We start from the raw sequence: 20,855 nt of genomic DNA, 5'->3' as shown, positions 1-20,855 counted from the left end.
CATTAACCTTACAAGCAAACTAACCAAATCTAAGAAAGGGATCATGGGAGCCCCATTTACAGCCACTGGGTCAAGAGCATAGGGAAACCCACTGAGTGACAACTGCCATCTAAAATTGGGATATAGGTATGATCTGAGAATTGATTCTACATACTATGAATTTTCAAGCCTGATAGTGTATGCATGCCACAGGTGAGTTGAATTAGTAGACATCTTGCTTGGTTGCTTGAAGTGAGGAGAATTCTTATTGATGGTGATGTGAAAGTAGAGAGAGAACAGACCTTACCACCTCACAAACAACCTGCCAAGCAGAATAAAGGCAGAGGGAGACACAATGTGAATTTTGAAGAATGCTAAGTTAGACAAGCTGAAAAAGTCTCATCCTTCAGCACCCCTGGGAAAGGAGAGTGGCTGTGTAGACTATCTTCTGTTGATTCCAGAATGCTGCCCTTGATGTCTGTGGAATTCAGAAGTGTATCTGGCCCATCTACTGCCCTGTGTTCAAGAGATTTAGTGTTGGAGTCAGAATGGCAGCAACTTTCATTCCTCTAATATATGATAAGTCATTGGGTCCTAGCAGCCCTTAGCACTAGGCCTTAGATTCAAAGATCCCAAACTCACAGAAAAGGGTAGAGGCTGGGTAGCTATTAAGGAGGCTCAGGCCTAGCAGGTAAAGCAAGAGTGGAGTCCCGTGGTCCTTGGATGTGATAGACAGCTTGTGGTACAGGGTGTAAGTGCAGGGTATTGCATGTGCCATCTTCATTATAATTTTAAATGTTTTGGTCTCTTTCGAGGCATACCTTTAATTGGTCCTAAAATAAACGGTGATGACTGCAAAACACCAATTTCCTCCTCTGGTTATGTTCTCTTCTTCATAGGCAGTCAGGCTCAAGTATCAAGTATCTTAGCTAATTGAAACAAGGTTATGCGATGCTTTTGGAAGCTATGAATAAGTATTTGTGCAGGGATGGAGGATGTGCTATTTATGTTTTGCACATACATATTTTAGTTGTTGATAGTTTTATATAGTCAGTCCCAGGTGGATAAGTAAACCTCAGAGCATCCTAGGATATCCTAGATTCTCACGATTTATATTTTCCTCCTCAGTTCAGACTTCTCTGTAACCACTGTCTCCTGAGGAAGGACAGATGGGGAAAGAACAGCTAGCCAGTGAGTTCTTGACAAGCTGGTTACTGGAAAGTCATATCTTCATTTTTTCCCAACTCATTTCTTCCATAAACTGGTTATTATAGAGACGTTCACAGTCCAATCAGCATCCTCTGGTAGCTGGCCAGGGCTTGGAAATGTCTGAGAAAATGTCTCATGTATGAACATTCACTGCTTTCTCAACACTCTTTACAAAGTCTCTAAGTACATCACATACTTACTAAGAGTTCGTGGTGAGGTCAAGTGAAGGTTTGACTATGTCTTACTTGCAGGAAATTTATCACAGCCAAGGGGGAGTTATTCATACATGTAACAATTATTTCTCCTCTTTGTGGATTGTCTCAAGCCTGTGCTCAGCCCCAAGAAGTAAAATTTTAGTAGCAAACACTCAGAGTGAAATGGGGAAGGGACTTTCGGACATAGGGCAGTAAACAAGAGAGGAACCAGAACACCAAGGCCAGCAGTCAAGGCAGGTTCAACCTGCTTAGACCTATCTGTGGGTCTACCATTTGGCCTCCCTGCTCCATCCCTTTGGTAGGATCCATGGCTAAGCTGTAATTTGTGAATGATTTAGGAATTGGTGTCCTTTGAAGATGTGACTGTGCAGTTCACATGAGAGGAATGATCTCTGTTTGATCCTTTACAAAGAACTCTGTACAGGAACGTAATGCTGGAAAATTGGAAGAACCTGGCCTCACTCAGCAAACCATTGTCAGCCCAGCATTTATTTAATGACTGGAGCAAGATTTTCAGTCTAGTTTGTAATAAAACAAAACAATGTTTGAATCATTTTAAAAATATACAATTCAGTGGCTTTTAGTACATTTACCAGGCGTGTAGAAGAGTAATATCAGATCATTTCATTACTTCTACTGTGGTTTGGATTAACCTCCAAAGGTTTATGTGCTAGAAACATAGTATGCTATGAAAGGCACTATTAAAAGTAGTGGAAACTTCTAATGGTAGGACTTGTTGGAAGATGTCAGTATCAAGACATCATTATCAGAAAGGATTCATGTTGTTTCTTGGGTGTCAATTAGGTCTTATGGAACCAAGTTAATTCTTGTAAGAATGGGTTATTGTATAGGGAGGCAACTCACATGCTTAATCCCTTCTTCATACAGTTGGTCTTCTTTCTACTTCTCTGCCATATTACCCCTTTATTTAAAACATTTATTTTTTGTTTTAATTATCTGTACATGTGTGGCAAGTGTACATGATTGCCAATGCCCACAGAGCCAGAAGTATCATATCCTACTGGTACTAAAGTTATAGGCAATTGTAAGCTGCTAGGTGTAAGTGCTGCAAATTGAACCTGAATTGTCTCTACACACATAACCAGTCCACTATTTGTCTGTTCTTTCTCCATCCTATTTGAACAATGCCAGAGGCCCTTCTCCAAGTGCAATGCTATTTGAACTTCCTAGACACCAAAATCTTGAGCCAAAATAAGCTTCTTTTCCTTATTTCCTTATAAAGTACTTAAACACAATATTTTGCTTAACATAAGAAAGACAATAGGACAACTTGTGTGTGTGTGTGTGTGTGTACTCCTCAAAATTTTCATACATATGTTCAATGTATATTAATAATGACCATCTAGCACTGTACCTCCCTCTACCTTACTGAAATCACCTATGTTAACTCCCATTTAACTTCATCTCAGATTTTTGCTTGTTTGTTTTTGTTATTAATAATGCCCTGAGTCTAATTAGTGCTGTAAGTATGCTGTAATTTTGACTGGCTTGATATTATATAGGTATTCATACATGTTATGAGCCAGTACAGGCAATGACCATGTCATACTAAGAAATAAGAATTTCATCATTACCCCCTCAGTCTGCCAGGTCCTATGCTATTTCTGGCCCCTCATCCACTTGAGTTTCCTGAGTCTTGGATAGTTTGAAGTTGACATAGATAACCCATTCCTTAGCATTTTGACCAGCTGTAGTTTTTCTTCATTAACTACTGCCCAACGTAGAAAGAAGCTCTTGGAACAAAGTAGAGAGGATAGATTTTTGCATATAAACAAATATTTAGAGTGCAGTTTGACAGTACAAACATTTAGCAAAACAAAAACATGTTCTTTCTTAGGATCTATGATTTTTCCAGTCATGGGATTTTGATCAGGTTTACAGTACCAAGCATAAAATCTCTCTTATGAAGCATGCCATATATCCAGTCAGAAAGCACTTGGGTTTTGTCATGTACTGACTGCTGCACAAGTGCGCACTTTTCTGCCAGCAAGTCAGTATTTTAGCACTGGATAAGATGATTCATGCCTCTTTTTCCTCAACAGCCTGCCTAGTAGCTTGTAGTACTATACAACTTAGACATCAGAGAAAGAGGTTTCTGATCATTTTAAGGTTCATTTTTTTTTCTACATTTTGCATCCAAAGTGAGTGGTGTCTCTAGCAATAGGATCTTACTCTCTAGTTATGGTGGACAGCTAAACAGTGATAACTTCTGTGGTCTCTTGACCAATAACTTGGAGGGAAGTATTTCATGCCTGCACTAAGATTTCTACCTATGCAAGACACTTCTATTCAAACTGTTTTTCATGTATGCCAACTTATAAACCAATGAGATTCCTTAAAGCTTGTCTTACTTACTGTTTTGTAACTATGATGAGGCACTGTGACCAAGGCAACTTATGAAGGAAAACATTTAATGGAATGCTTCCTTACAGTTTCAGAGGATTAGGCCATGGCCCTCATAGCACAAATAGCACAACAGCAATTAGGCAGGGAGGCAGGCAGGCATGGCCCAGAAGTAGTAGCTGAGAGCTTATATCATCTGCAAGATGGAGGTAAAGAGTAAGAAACTAGGCCAGGTGTAGTGGCTATTCCTGGTTGTCAACTTGACTATATCTGGAATGAACTACAGCCTGGAATTGGAAGGCTATCTTGTCATCCTGATCTTGAGACTAGAAGATACAAGTTTCTGACTTGGATCTTTGCAGGGAGTTCTTGAGGCATAGTGACTATGAATCCCGGAAGACTAAGGCAAGGAAATCTCTGAGTTCAAGGTCATCTGGGAATAAACCAAGTCCCAGATCCAGGCATAGTGGTACACACCTTTAATCTGGGACACAGCTTCTGCTGGAGACCTACATAAAGACATTGGAAGAAGAAAGACTCTTCTTTACCTGCCTGCCTTTTGAGACTGAGCTACTGCTAAATCCTTGGACTTCCCTTCACAGCTACTGCTGACCATTGTTGGGGAGCTGGACTACAGACTGTACATCAACAAATTTCCATACTACATAGAGATTACCAATAAGTTCTGTGATTCTAGAGAGTCCTGACGAATACCATACATCAAATGTATGGACGTTTGAAACCTCAAAGCCTATCTCTAAATGGCAGAGCTCTTCCAACAAGGCCATACTTCTCAATCCTTCCTAAACAATTTTGTCAATTGGGATCCAAGCATTCAAGTATGAGTCTATGGGGGTCACTAATTTACACCACCATGAAGCTTCCTCATAGATCCTAGTTTTGGTTAATCCAGTTCATACCATCTCCTCTCTCTAATCAGCATATCTCCACTTAATTAAACTGAAGCCTCAGTATATCTCTCTTGTCCTTTCATGTTACCTGTGTTTACCTATTCCCTGTAATTGAGATTTTTTCCTTCTTGGGTTGGAAGACTGTAGATTTTAACATAAATTTTTGTTGTTTGGCTGTTTGTTTGTTTGCTTGTTTGTTTGTTTGTTTTAAGACAGTCTTCCTATGTAATAAGATCTTTGTGAAGATCAGGTTGGTTTCAAACTTGCCTTAAAATTATATATATATATATATATATATATATATATATATATATATATATATATGTGTGTGTGTGTATGTAAATCTCAGTATACTAGTAAAAGTCCCTGGCTGAAGAGATCATAGGTCCTAGAATAGAACCTATTCTTGTTATTTTGCTAAGTGATCATGCTACCTTCTAAATATTTTTACATACACTCATAGACCTGGGCTACTTTCAACCTTGGCTTAAGAAGCTACGTTTTGCAGTGGGTAGCAATCAATGGAGAGATGTATAACTGGTCATACTTCTGAGAATAAGAAGCTTGGTATTCGGTTCTAAATAGGAAATCTATATTAGCACTGCCCTCCTGAGACTTAAGGAACATAATAGAAGAGGAAGTGGGAATAATCGTCATTCTGGGGGATGGGGAGAAACGGTAGGAAATATGACTTTCTGGGCATGACATGACTGGCACATTCATGAACAGCTGTGGTTACTTGAACAAAACATGCATAATATAAAGTCTGCCAAATTCCTTCATAGTTGAGATGGATGATATCTAGGTCTCACTGCTGCCTACAGAGCTAATGTCAGGTGATAGACACTGGGAAGTTGAGAGAGGGACATATTGAGGAGGATATAAATATGATCACATTTAATTGTATTTATTTTTGCAATTCTTAATAACAAAAGTTTAAAAGATAGGTTTAGATTTTAGAGTGTTTTGAATTTTGCTTTAAGTTATTCAGTCTGAAATAATTCTGGAGTCTGATTCTTTTTTCCTGTCATTGGGTTTATCATCTTATTGTATGTAGCATTACTGATGTTTCAAAACTAATTTTCCAGTATCAATATTGATGAGGTGTGGACACAAGTAATTGGTTAGCTATTTCTTTGAATTCCCAAAACAAAAAACCTAAACCTCTTAATCTCTTCTAATGAGAGTTGTATTCGCATGAGGGCATATAAATACTAAAACTAAGTGAGATGGATTCTAACACTTTCTTCACTTTTTTTTTTCTTCATGTAATACCAGAGATCAACCAAGAATGTGAGACTAGAACCTTGTAAAGTCTTTTATGAGTATATGCTATTGCTGTGGTTATGTCTGTAACAATCTTAGTCCTAGAGTACATTAGATATATTTGCAGTATCTTTCTAGACAAACATTTTTGTTTTATTTTCCTTCTGGGTTCACTTTGATTAATGCTTGTTTGTGTCTACAGTGTGTTAGAGTTCAAGAATCACTGAAGAAAGACACCAGATGCAAATAGTATGAAAGAAAAGAGCATTTATTCTGCAGAAGCAAACAGCATGCAGGAGTCACTAACCACTTCAAAACGTCGGCCCAGGAAAAGATATTCAAGCCTCTTTCATAATAAGACTCCTATTTAACCTTTTCTGGTGTCAAAACTGCACTCAAAACTCTGCCAGTCTTCAACTGTCACTAGTTAATTGCTTCTGAGATAGCAAACAGGCATCTAAAACCTAGAGCACATTCCAAGAGTTCGTAAAACCATTAACCAAAGGCCATAAAAAGGGAACTATGGATTTACTATAGAAGCAAGAACAGAAGATAAATATTGACTGGGTTTATCTATATAAAACTTCAAGGATAACTTAGTTATGGTCTTTAACTCTCCATGAACCTATATAGAGCTAGTAAGAAATGAATGTAAACATTCTCTGTTATAAACCTCTTATCAATTTATGATCTGAATTGATGTGCAAATTTGCAGTGAACCTTTTACCATGTGATCATGCACGATGAAAGATGAACAAAAAGCAGAGACAGTTCTCCCTCAACTTTTTCTTCCCTAGACTTCAACTTAGAGCCTGCTGTTCCTGTAGAGATAGAACAAAGACTGTTTTACCTAATACCCCACTATTTCACTATGAGGTATTAAACTGGAGACTACAGCTTTGAGCCTCAGAACAACTCAGACAGGCAGGTCAGCTACAGAAACAAAGTGACTTAGACTTAAGATAGGCAAACTCTTTATTATCATATTGTTAGGGTTTAGGTAATTTAAAAGCTCATCAATGGGTGCTGGAAAAATCCCAGATGGGCTGCATTTCTGTTTCATGACTGATTAACCTCAGGATGGGCTGCCCGGCACAGATGGCCTATCCTGAGATAAGGTGCCTACCATTGGTGTAGCTATTTTTAGACTGTTCTTGGAGTGGGGGATTTTAGTATCTTGTTCCTGTACTTCAGGGTCTGGTGCTAGAGCAGAGGCTTACGGCTTAGTTTCTGAGTAGAGACAAAATTGGAATGAACAGGCCTCTTCAAGATTTTTCTTAGGCATTATCCTTTAAATGTGCTAATCATGTGTGTCTCTAAGAGTTGAGTTAAGCAAATATAGAAAAGCCTGTTAAACTAGTCTCACAGGAAGTCCCTGGAAGCCAGAAGAAAACACAGACTAAGCTCTATTCTGCTCCTCTTCAGGTACAAAGCTACAAGATGTGGGAGAGTCAGTTAAAAATGACCTGGAGCTCTTTTACTCAGGCTGAGTTAGGGGTGTGCCAAAGACCAGCATCATCTTGAAGAAGGGTTCTGAAGGAAAAGGTGTCTGGGAGTGGCAAAACCAAAGGACTCGACGTCAAAGCATGGATCCAAGTTGGCATCCTATGTTCTGCTGAGATGGCTGGCTCGCTCCCAACCCCGACCTCCCCCCTCTGTGTGTGTGTGTGTGTGTGTGTGTGTGTGTGTGTGTGTGTGTGTGTGTGTGTGCATGCTCTGCTGTTATTATTCTAAAAACTCTGTGGTTGAGACATCTAACTTTCTGTTTGAGACAGCTCTCTCTGCTAGTAAAAATTCTAAAAGCTTTCTGGATAGCTCATGGGTTTTCTGGTGAAAATCAGAAAAAGGGTTATAAAAAAAAAGTCAAAAACCCTGATAGAAAAGTTCTAAAAGTAATTCTTTGGTTTTCTGATCAAAATCAGAAAGCCAGAAAAAGTTCTAAAGAGAGCTGTCTTCATTCTTCAGACAGCCATCTCTGAATAGCTTCTAGAAAACATTCTAAAAGAGCTGTGTCCTCCCTCTCTCTTAATAATTCTTAGGATTTCTACCAGAAATCCTGTTGGAAAAAATTCTAAAAGAGCTATGAAAAAATTTTAAAACAACTGTGTTTGCTCCCCATGGATTTTTTTTTCCAGCCAAAATTAGAAACCCCGTTAGAAAAAAAAAATATTGAGGAGCTTTGTTATATTCTAGAGGTGTCAAGATAATTCAGCTGTCCGATAGGAAAAAAAAAAAAATCTAAAGAACTGCTATGACATGTTGTTAGCCCTATTCATGCAAACCAAAAGCTCAGTTTTTTTATTTACATATCAATTCAGTTATTTATTCCCAGTTCCCTCTTGGTCATCTTACAAATCAGCTTCCATGAGCTCAGCCCCCTTGACTCTTAGGAGGCAGCAAGTACATTTTTCTTGTTTTTTTACATTGCAAAATAATTCAGAGATCTTCCTGTCTTTATAATCTTAGCAAGGTGGGAACTTGTCCTGAGATCACCATTCCAACCACACCTGGACCTAAATTCCTTCAGTTCCAGGCTGACTTTGAACTCAGGAATCTGCCTGTCTTTATATATTTCTGACAAGCTGACTCATAGTGTAGCTGCCTCTGTTCCCTTATATCCTCTTAAACAAATTATATTGTATCCTTATTCTGGGAGGTGGCTATGGCCTGTGAAGCAGGAGTAGAAGAATGAAGTCTTCTGTTTCTCTGACAAAGATGGATATGAATATGTGGCATGAATTTCCACTTTTTTTACTTTTGTCTCAACTCTGCCTTAGTCATCTCATACTGTGTCCTCCGAAGAAACAACAAAGATGTGCTATTTTCTTTGCTGTTTTAAATTTTAAGACACAGGCTAGTGAGATGGCTCAAAGGCTAAGAGCATGTCCTGCTCTTTGAAAAACCAGAGTTCTGCTCTTTCAAAAACTAGCGTTCAGTTCCCATCACGTACATAGGAAGACTCTCATTTATAAAGGTCTGGAAGTCACTGAAGGAAGACCCCAGACTCAGATAGTATGCAAGAACAAAGAGGATTTATTCTGCAGAAACAGCTCACATGCAAGGGTCACCTCGTTTTAGAATGACCCAGACAAAAACATTTGAACCCTTTGTATAAGAGGGCTGCTAAATTGTTTCTGAGACTTCTACAACCTAGGGCATACTCCACAGGGTTAGCAGAAACTATTAATCAAAGGACATAAAAAAGAGATGTACCTCAGGAGCACAGGAGCAAAAACAGAAGATAAGATTTTGAATGAGTGACTACAAGGACAGCTAAGTTACAGTCTTAACCCTCCATGTCCCTGTAAGCTAGCAACAAATGGTGAATTTCAAGCTGAAAAGTTTCATGTGGGCATTCTCTATTACAACTCCAATTTATGACCTGAATTCATGTGCCAACTCTTTTTTTTTATTGGATATTTTACTTATTTACATTCCAAATGTTATCTCCTTTCACTGTTTCCCTGCCTGAAACCCCCTAAACCATCCTTCTCCCCCTGCTTCCATTACGGTGCTCCCCCACCCAGCCACCCACTCCCACCTCACCTCTCTGGCATTCTCCTACACTGGGGAAATTAAGCCGTCACAGGACCAAGGACCTCTCCTCCTATTGACTCCAACCAGACAAAGTCATCCTCTGCTACATATGCAGCTGGAGCCATGGGTCCGTCCATGTGTACTCTTTGGTTGGTGGTTTAGTCCCTGGGAGGTCTGGGGGTTCTGGTTTGTTCATATTGTTGTTCTTTCTACGGGGTTGCAAACCCCTCACCTCCTTCAGTACTAACTCTGCCATGGGGGTCCCTGTGGTTTTGTCCAATAGTTGGTTGTCAGGATCCACATCTGTATTTGTCAGGCTTTGGCAGAGCCTCTCCGGACACAGCTATATCAAGCTCCTGTCAGTAAGCACTTCTTGGCACCAGCAATAGTGTCTGGGTTTGGTGTCTATATATGGGATCAATCCCCATTTGGTACAGTCTCTGGATGGCCTTTCCTTCAGTCTCTGTTCCACATTTTGTCTCTGTATTTCCTTTATACAGAGCAATTCTGTGTTAAAAATTTGGAAATGTTCCATTGTGTAGATGTACCACATTTTCTGTATCCATTCCTCTGTTGAAGGGCATCTGGGTTCTTTCTAGCTTCTGGCTACTATAAATAAGGCTGCTATGGATATAGTGGAGCATGTGTCTTTGTTATATGTTGGGGCATCTTTTGGGTATTACTCAGCTATCAAAAACAATGACTTTAGGGTTGGGGATTTAGCTCAGTGGTAGAGCGCTTGCCTAGGAAGCGCAAGGCCCTGGGTTCGGTCCCCAGCTCCGAAAAAAAGAACCAAAAAAAAAAAAAAAAAAAAAAACAATGACTTTATGAGATTCATAGGCAAATGGATGGAACTGGAAAATATCATCCTGAGTGGGGTAACCCAATCACAGAAAACACACATGGCATGCACTCATTGATAAGTGGCTATTAGCCCAAATGCTTGAATTACCCTAGATGCACAGAACACATGAAACTCAAGAGGGATGACCAAAATGTGAATGCTTCACTCCTTCTTTAAAAGGGGAACAAGAATACCCTTGGCATGGAATAGGGAGGCAAAGTTTAGAACAGAGGCAGAAGGAACACCCCTTCAGAGCCTGCCCCACATGTGGCCCATACAAAGATGGATGAAGCAAAGAAGTGTAGGATGACAGGAACCGGAGACACAGCCAGAATACAGCAAATACATAGGCTAATGCCAGCAGCAAACCACTGAACTGAGAATGGGACCCCCGTTGAAGGAATCAGAGAAAGGACTGGAAGAGCTTGAAGGGGTTAGAGACCCCATATGAACAACAATGCCAAGCAACCAGAGCTTCCAGGGACTAAGCCACTACCCAAAGACTAAACATGGACTGACCCTGGGCTCCAACCTCATAGGTAGCAATGAATAGCCTAGTAAGAGCACCAGTGGAAGGGGAAGCCCTTGGTCCTGCCAAGACTGAACCCCCAGTGAACGTGATTGTTGGGGGAAGAGCGGTAACGGGGGGAGGATGGGAAGGGGAACACCCATATAGAAGGGGAGTGGGAGGGGTTAGGGGGATGTTGGCCCGGAAACTGGGAAGGGGAATAATAATCGAAATGTAAATAAGAAATACTCAAGTTAGTAAAGATAAAAAAAATTTTAAAAAAAATTGGAAATGAGTGGGAGGCACCATGCCCCAACCTGGGGCCCTGCCTAACCTCTGGATATGGTCTCTACAGGTTTGGCATTTCAGCTAATCTCAACCCTGTTGGGTCCTGTGGGCCTCTTGTGTTTCTGGGACTTACCGGTGGCTACCCCCAGTTCCTCATCCCCCATTGCTACACACCTATGTGCAAATTCCTGACCCTCAATAAATCATCCCTGTCTACTGCCACACCTGCCCCTGCTCCCTTTTTTGCCCCTTCTCCTCCTCTCTTCTTTCCAAGTCCCTCTCACCCTCTACCTCCTGACAGTATTTTGTTCCCCTTCTAAGGAATGAAGCATTCACACTTCATTCTTCCTTCTTCCTTCTTCTTGAGCTTCATGTGGTCTAGAATTGTATCTTGGTTATTTCAAGCTTTTGTGCTAATACTCATTTCTCAGTAAGTGCATACTATGTGTGTTCTTTTGTGACTAAATTACCACACTCAGTATGATATTTTCTAGTTCCATTCATTTGACTAAAAATTTCATGTAGTCATTGTTTTTAATAGCTGAGTAGTACTCCATTTTCTGTATCCATTCTTCTGTTGAAGGACATCTGGGTCCTTTCCAACTTCTAGCTATTATATTAGGCTACTATGAATACAGTAGAGTATGTGTCCTTTTTACATGTTGGAGCATCTTTTGGGTATATACCCAGATGTGGTATAGCTGGGTCCTCAGGTAGTACTATGTCCAATTTTCTGAGGAACCTCCAGACTGATTTTACACAGTGGTTATACCAGTCTGTAATTCTACCAACAGTGGAGGAATGTTTCTCTTTCTGCATATCCTCACCAGCATCTGCTGTTAACCGAGTTTTTGATCTTATCCATTCTGACTGGCAAGAGGTGGAATCTCAGGGTTTTATTGGTTATTTTATTTAAGTACATTTCAAATGTTATCTCCCCTTCCCGGTTTCCCCTCCTCACACCCCCTATTTTATTCCCCCAGACCCCTGCCTCTATGAGGGTGCTCCCACCTCACTGCCCTTGCATTCCCCTAATCCCATCAAGCCTCCAAAGGACCAATGGCCTCCACTCCTATCCATGCCAGGTAAGGCCTTCCTCTGCTATATATGCAGCTGGAGCCATGGGTTCTTCCATGTGCCAACTCTTAAGAACATTTCTTTCATGTGAATACACACTTTGAGAGCCATAGGAATGTTGATAGCAGGAACAGGTCTTCCTCCCCTACAGTCTGGAGACTGAGAGCCTTGAAATCCCCTGCTGAGATATCAAAAGCTGCTTTCTGTAGCCCCCTGTTGCTTTACTGTGAGCTGTTAAACCAGAGACTATAACCTCTCTAGGGCATATAAGCTAGGCAGGTAAACTGATGAAGTACAGTACTTATGATGGTCAGGTAAATATTTTATTTTATTGTTAGAGTTAGATAACATAAGAACTCATTATAACAGTATAATAATATTATAAATTACAGTTACAATTTACCTCATAATTAACAGGAAAGAATTCAGCATGAACTGAAAGCCAATGAATGCAATCAGTGAATGCAATCAATATTTTAAAGTCTTCAGCACAACAATCTAACCTTACTCAGCACAAAAGAATTCATACTGGAGAAAAACCATGACTGTACTCAGTGTGGAAAGTCCTTCCGCAGTAAATCTTATCTTAAGGTTAACAAAAGAATCCATAATGGGGGAAAAAACCTTTTGAATGCAATCACTGTGGGAAAGCACTTAATGATCCCTCATCCCTCAGACTTCATGTAAAAATTCACACTGGGGAAAAGCCATGTGAATGCAGCCAGTGTTTTTATGTCTTACAAACAAGTTTGAACCTCAAAAGCCACAAAAGAATTCACACAGAAGGCGAAAAATCACCATGAATGTACTCGGTGTGGAAAGGCCTTCAGTACAAGATCCTCACTCCCTGGACATAATAGTATTCATACTGGAGAAAAACCATTTGAGTGCCAGGATTGGGGAAAACCTTCTGGAAGAGCTCATATCTGACACAGCACTTAAGAACTCACACTGGAGAGAAGCCCTATGAATGTAATGAGTGTGGGAAATTCTTTAGCAGTAGTTTTTCTCTAATTGTACACAAAGAGAATACATACTGGAGAGAAACCATACAAAGACAGTAACTGTGGAAAGCTTTTAATAATCTCTCAGCTGTGAAGAAGCACTTAATGACTCATACTGGACAAAAGCCCTATGGATGTAACCATTGTGGAAAATCTTTCACTAGGAACTCCTACCTTTCTGTGCACAAAAGAGTACATAATAGTTGGATATGAATTTTGGTGAGAAATTACTAAGGGAATTTCTGTTCAGAGCTTTGTTGATCCTAAGATAATTTGAGAGAATTTGCATCATGTGTATACTTTATCTATTGCTCTATATATCGTTCCCCCAAACCCCAAATTTTGTGGCTTCAGACAAATACCTCACACTTTGTAGGTCAGGAATATGAAAGCACCTTAATTCTATATTTTTTTTCTCATGACTTCTCATGAGCTAACTTGCAAGACATCAAACAGAGCTGCAGTCTTTTAAACTTGTTCTTGAAGGAACCTCTTCTAGCCTATCTCATGCACATGTCTCGAGATTATACACTGGTTATTGACAAGAAACCATCAATGCCTCACCATGTAGGCCTCTCTCTGCATGATTATGTATTTCTATGGCAAAGGAACAACTCCCTACCCCAGAGTAAGTGTTCCAAGAAAGCCAATTAAAGCCAATGAATTATCATTTATTATTATTTATGATCTTACCTCCAGAAGTTTCAGTTTCACTTCTTCCTTGTTATATTCTCAGAGAGAAACCTCCTCGATACACTGTGGGAGAAAACTACAGGATGCCTAAGGCCCAGGAGACAGCTCTGTGAACCATTAGAGAAACTTGCCATGAAATTAATAAAAAGATGCCTTCAACAGATCTTCATTATTTTCATAAGTATGAAATGACATTCAGTTTATTGTTAAATTGCTCTGCAAAGACATCTATGTGATTGTTGCTGTAAAATGATAAATGATGACGCTTGTCCTGATTCCTGCAAGTTCCTACTCCTGAGGATCTGTGTGCTCTAGCTCTTTCTCTGTTACCACTTTCACACATCGTCCCCTTGGCAGAGGACCATGCTTGAGACTCACATAGCATTTTATGGGCCGTGCTAACATGGCCCCACACCATGTTAGCCCAAAGCATTCTACAGACTAGCACGGCTTCCTGTCACAAACTCTGTTCACACTCCCAACACCCAATAGAATCATTACTCAACAAACTGGAACCCAACAACCAGATTTATGTGTTAAATGCTCAATGTACAATACTTCCACACAATTAACTTACAACCAATTGATAATATATAATTGCCTAACTAGACACACAAAGCACTACATACCTCCATCCCTTAAGAACATTCATAACGACCTGTAAAGGTGCAGAGAGGAATCTTAATATCAACCTCCATGTTCTTTCTGCTGCTTCTCCAGACTCCCTCCAGTCCCCTCCTCTCTCTAAAACTTTTCTCCCACCCACCCATCCTTCTTGTCTAATGGCGGGCCTGGTTCTACCTTGTACCTGCCTTCACCTGAATGACATCGTACATGTGATAAGAGTTTTTTAGTTCACTTTTTGTTATATGCCCCAAAGATAAGGGGTTAGGAAAACATTTTAGTAGAATAATAAGCATGTGGCAATGATCTCTAGTAATCCCAATCTTTTCAGTGTTTCTGGTGGGCAATCCCACAACTAAGGTATACAAGAAATTCAGAAAACTGTACAACAAAGTGTTCACATTACTGTCCACAAGTAATGAAGTATTCATCAGTGATCATGGGAACACTTTGTTTTCCTCTCTTGAAGAGGAATGAGAATGCTTTCTGAAAAGCCCCCTTGAGCTAAAGTCATTGGCAATCTTTAAGGCATAATCTGATGGAGGAAAAAGTTTGCAATGATTCCTTCTACCCATATAAATTAGAGGGACACCTTAGGAAAGTGAAGTAATATGTGTCAGGGTATTTAGCATCAGCTCATTACTGAGTGTGTAATAATTTATACTGAAAATGAAATAAATGCATGGTTACCTCTATTAGTAGATAGGATCTCTAGGTTCAGTTACCATATTATTAATTTTCATAGTTGTATAAACACATATGTTTATATGTATGACCCCACTTCACTCCCCTAAACAGCCTTTAATATTTCAAATTCTCAATGCTTGAAGCTTATCTTCCAAAGAGCTGAGCATGGTAGCACACAATAATAATCATAGTATTCAGGAGGCTAGCAAGATGAATTTTGAATATGATGCCAGCCTGACTAACTGTCATATTTTTGTCAAAATATGGAACTTTTTGTTATTGATCCTTTTTATTCTTTCTGTCCTGTGAGTACCTGGCGTTCATTTTGTCCTACTTAGAGCCAACAAGATGACTCAGTGGTTGAAGTTGCTTGCCACAAAACATGATCACCTCAATTTCATTCCTATAAATCAGACAGTGAAAGTAGAGAATGGACTCCCAGATATTATCCTCTATATCAGCACACATATCAGCCTAACAACCAAGTAAATACTTTTTCAAATATGTAAACAGTATTAAATAATATGCCAGGATTTCTTGAAGTCTAATGACTGGTGCCATGAAACTTGGAGGCTGAATGGAAAGCCTGACTTCTCACTCATTTTCTCTTCTCACACTTTCTCTTTGCAATTAGCTGTAAGATCTGGAATGAGAATTGTTTTGTTTTGTCTTGATCATGGTGACATAAACAGGGCAACAGTAACAAAGATTAGGTTTTCTCCAAAACCTATGAACAAAATGAATTGTTCTTTGTTTTTGAGTTGACATTCATTTCCAGCTAAATACTATATCTAGCTGGTAAACCTATGTGTCAAATGATATGCGTAATTCTTTGAGAGCAATATATATTCTCTTACATGTTTATATAGGGTGTGTGCATGTTAATGTAGTCTATTTTAATGGTATGTACAAATTATTTTCTTTTTTTACAAATTATTTTCTCTTTATTAATTTTTCTGTTGATTTTTATATTCCAGATTTTATCCCCCTCCTCATTTACCTTATGACTTCCACATCCCATACCTCCTTCCTGCCCCCCTGTCTCCACGAGGATGTCCCTACCCCACCAGACCTCTAAACTCCCTGGGTCCCCCAGTCTCTTGAACATTAGGTCCATCCTCTCTGACTGAACCCAAATTATTTTCTTTTTAAGTGATTTGGTGGAAGAGCTATATTAGTTATCTACTGTGATTATGGATTACTATTCTTCTGATTTTGCAATTTTTAAATTTTATTTTGAAGTTCTGTAACTACATTATTTGTTTTTGTGTAATATCTTCCTTATTTTATAGAAACCACATTTTTTCATAATAAAGTACTATAATGCATTGATAGTCAAACACTGTATAGTGCTTCTCATAGACAAACATAAATACTTTATAGGTAACTACTGAGTACTCTTGATAAGCATCCTTGTATTCAGTTATTATTCCAAGTTGACCCATAAAGAAGTTAACATGGCACACATTAGTCACTTGCCTAAGTTGTCTGACAAATTGATTATCTCAATTCTGCCTCATCAATTGTGTACATTCTGGGAGCTGATGTGTAAGTATTTGCTCAACTGAAATATTCTATCCTGTGTGAAACAAGAATGATGCCCTAAATTACATTGAGAGGAGGCTAAACAGGAAACCCAGCAAACCTTCAAGATTTGAAATGTTCAAGAGCCATCCCCCAAAATATGATTGCTGCTAAAAAGATAGGTTGTATGTGGAGCTGCCAATAGATTGTGAAAGGGGCCCCAAGGATGCAGTTATTTTCTTTTCTCTTTGAGGTAGGGCATTTGGTGTTAGAGCTGCCTCTGAGTCATCCATACTTGCATAAGTGACCTCCAGTTATTCATTAGTTTACCTAGCCATGCTTGATGGAATTGTTTCCTTCATCTGGCTCTAGGATACAGATATTTGTTTACATCTGCACCAAAAGTCACACACCACAAACAAGACAACTGTATAGGGACAGATACAACCAAAGATGTCTTTGGAAGAAGAAATGGCCACATGAGCTGTCTATGGGATTTAAGATATATACCTGAAATTGATCCTTGTGAGGGCAGGGTCTCATTTTGGGCAGACTTGGTAAGGGCTTCCCACATGGTAGGAGATAGTATGTCTCCCTACTTTAGTAGTTTTCTTGTGCTTGATATGGATGATAAGACATGCAACCAAGGCTGAGACATATGAAAGTGGGGAACTTTGGAGAATACCAGGGTGACTGAGTTAAAAGCCACTTAAGGGAGGACAGGATTTACTTTATCATACACAGCCTATTATTGAGGGAAGTTAGGTAAGAACTCTAGGTACATACCATAGAGGAATGTTTCTTTCTTGTTCACTCTTTGGCTCAGTCATAAGCCATGCTCAATTACCTAATGTAACTATGTAACTAATGTAATCTGCCTATTCACCGATCACAGTAGGCTGGGCTCTATACCAATAAACACATATCCCAAGAGGCCAAGTTGACTCTCTTGTCTGATGAGTGTTGAGAAAGTTAATTAGGATGGTCTTCTTCTTCATGGGGTGGGGAGGCACCCCTTACTGGAATGCAGTATAACAGTATGTGTATACTTGTAAAAATGCCAATGGACTAGAGAACATACAGCTTCTAAAAGTGGTAATGAGGGACCAGAGTGTAAGCAGCTTCTGTCAATTGTATGACCTTGTGTATGGGTAATGAGACATAACAGGTTCCTTGCCTGCCTATAATGAATGTGCCCATGTAATAGGAGAATTCTAAGGAGAAAAACATGATACTGTTCTTCCTATTATCAGTACTCTTACATAGCTGGAAATTGTTGAAACAAAATTGTGAATGAAATACAGGTATGCCTTGGTATTATAAGTGTCAGGGTACATGAGGAAGATGACTACTAACTAGACCTGTGCTGAAGAGACCTTCCTGGGATCACAGAAGTTGGAATCTATGAGAAGAATTGAACAGTCAAGGAAAGAGAACAAAGTAGAAGTGATAGAAGATATTCTTCAGGTCTGACTTTTAACATAGAATATCTGTGTTAACATGAAGATGGTGCCTTCATTGTCTTGCACAGAAAACTGCATCTTAACTGCTTAGAGAAAAAAAAAAAGAGTACCTTTGAAGCCTGGTACGTGGGCTATGAAACAGATGGAATCATTAATCTAAGTGGGAAAGTGGAGAAACTGAGGTAACATGAATATATATATATATATATATATATATATATATATATATATATATATATATATATCCCACACATGATGACAGTAGTCATTGTGGTGAGGGGAGCACTCAGGCTTTCACTAATGTCCTCATGAATATCAGTGATCAGGAAATAATGGATAAAGAACAGAACAGGTTCAGCAAGATAGCTTAGTGAATAAGAACACACTTGCTATGTAGGCCTGGTCTACAGAATCCACCATAAGAGAACTGATAACCCCACCCCAAGAGTTCTCTGACCCTTATGCCTGCACTTCATACACACGAATCCTTTTTTTGTTTAAAAAAGTAATTTAAATATTTACTGAACAAGCCAAGCCCTGAGAGTTCCTTCCCATTAGAAACAAATGATCTGTGTTTTATAAAAGAACATACCAGCAATGCAAAGCAAAAGTACCTCATTTTTTTCTAAGACAAAAAAAGTCTGCTAAGTCTAAAACAGGCTAGCAAAGGAACTTGGCCAGGATAGATTCTGTATTTATACCAAAGGAAAGTGTTAATTTCATTTTATCTTACTGGTGGGAGCTCAGATTCGAATCTGATGTAGCAAGAAATATTAAAAAGGAACACCATCTCAAGCTAGTGCTGGCAATTGCAGGTCACGTGGAACCAGCAGGATGTTTTTAATCTCAGCAAACTCTCTGGCCCAGAGCTCCTGAGAGTCTCCACCCAATTCTATAAGTTCCCTTAGCAGATTCCTGCCAACAGCCCCATGAAACGACCAAACATCTCGTGGTTAAGTCACAAACCCCTGTAAACAGGTAAAATCAAAACTCTAGAGAATTGTAATTTATCAGTAAAATCTTATCTGATAAAATGTCCACATGATAAACTTAGAGACAATTGATATTGATATAAACTGCCCACCTAGATAAGATACATTGTCATGTAATTATACATACCTTAGAATATAGTCATAGCTACCTGTGACTATTTAAAGCCAAACGAATCTGGCTCATCCTTCTCTTCCTCGACCTTTCTTCTTACCCCTCCATATTCTCTGTCCTGTCTCCAAAATCCTCAGCCCCCCTTTCTTTTTCACTGCCCAATCACAGGCCTGACCTTATCTCGTGCCCACCATCACCTGCATGTAAATACCAACCCACAATCTGATACAATTGACTAAATGATGGAAAGGGGAGGTTCAGGAAACACAAGTCCTTGTGAAACAAATTTCAGTAGAGGGAAAAAAAACTAATAACCTTTGATAAAAACAGAAATTTTTTCTCAAAAGTCATTTTGAGAGCCCCAAGATGGAAACTACAGAAAGATTGAATTACAACAGGTGTGGGGATGGAGAGGCTGCCTGGGTATGTGGCTATCCTGGGAGCTCCTATGATCTAACACTACAGAGACAGATGGGAAACTCAGGGATCCTTTTGTATTTCAGAATCTTGTCTAGTTATGCCTCTCATCTGACTGGAGAGTTCATATTCCTAGGAAGCTGAATGATGCCAAAGTACCAATACTCCCTCTTGAAATTTGGGAGTTTCTTCCACCTTTGGTTTTTGTATGAAGTGGTGGGGGATAGCCACTATTGCCAAAAACTTTAAGGACTAACCTAAATCTCTAAGTTCCTAGAGTTAAAGTTTGTACCACATAAGTAGGAAATTAATGGGGCTACGGAGAATCTATGCTGTCATGGATATCTTGTATAAGGAGTCTTTTACTACAGAGAAGAAAGCATTAAATATTCACAAAATCCAATAGTATGTACTTTAATATTTTCCCTAAGTTTGATGATGATAAACAAGTGTAATAATCATGTTGTGAGTTGTTTTTTTTTAATTTATTTGAAATGGGTCCCATAAAAATTACATAATTCTGAAGATACTAATTGCTCTTCAGATGCAATTGTTTTTTTTAATTTGGAGAGTTACAGCACACAATATGACAGACGATCTAGAAGAGAAACTTCAGGTTAGGAGAGGTAGATTTCTCTTATAGGTTTATTGGTGTGGGGTTTCATACCATGTGTCGGCCTGTATACTAGGAGTCAGACAGGAAAAGGTTAGATAAGACTAAATTTATCTTTAGGTCTGACAATCAGCAGACTAGAAACAAGGAGAAGAGAAAGGGACAAGACCACAGCAGATACCTATGAAGAATTTGAACCACTATTGCCTAGTGATGGAGTAATCCCTACTCAAATCTCATAGAACTGGTAAGGAACTATCCATAAGCTACCCTTAGAACCTGGGATAAGAGGTACAAGGCATAGCTATTTCTTCATTTTTCTTTCTTACTCAATTATTGACCCACAAAAATCAGGTTTATCCAGTCACAATAGCAGCAATTACTATAAAGATGTTTAGCTAAGTCCAAAAATTCTGGCTTCATTCAAACCTGCTATATTAGTTAGAGTTTACTGAGAGGCCAAACCTACACCATCTTGGCACCAAACTCCATCTTAAAAGAACAAAGCATGAGAAGCTGACTCCAAGC

The 20,855-nt window shown here is 39.2% G+C and overlaps 1 non-coding gene across 1 annotated transcript; it reads left to right on the top strand.

The window, feature by feature from the left end:
* The first annotated feature begins 12,106 nt into the window (after positions 1 to 12,106).
* Positions 12,107 to 14,058, top strand: LOC120094087 (uncharacterized). Its single transcript, XR_015627071.1, has 2 exons — positions 12,107 to 12,206; positions 13,939 to 14,058. It is a non-coding gene; the product is annotated as an uncharacterized LOC120094087 (transcript).
* Positions 14,059 to 20,855: the final 6,797 nt, after the last annotated feature.

This window comes from Rattus norvegicus, chromosome 8 (genome assembly GCF_021556685.1).
Source record: "Rattus norvegicus strain SHRSP/BbbUtx chromosome 8, alternate assembly SHRSP_T2T, whole genome shotgun sequence".
NCBI lineage: Eukaryota > Metazoa > Chordata > Mammalia > Rodentia > Muridae > Rattus > Rattus norvegicus.
This window is presented reverse-complemented; position numbering and strand designations above follow the sequence as displayed.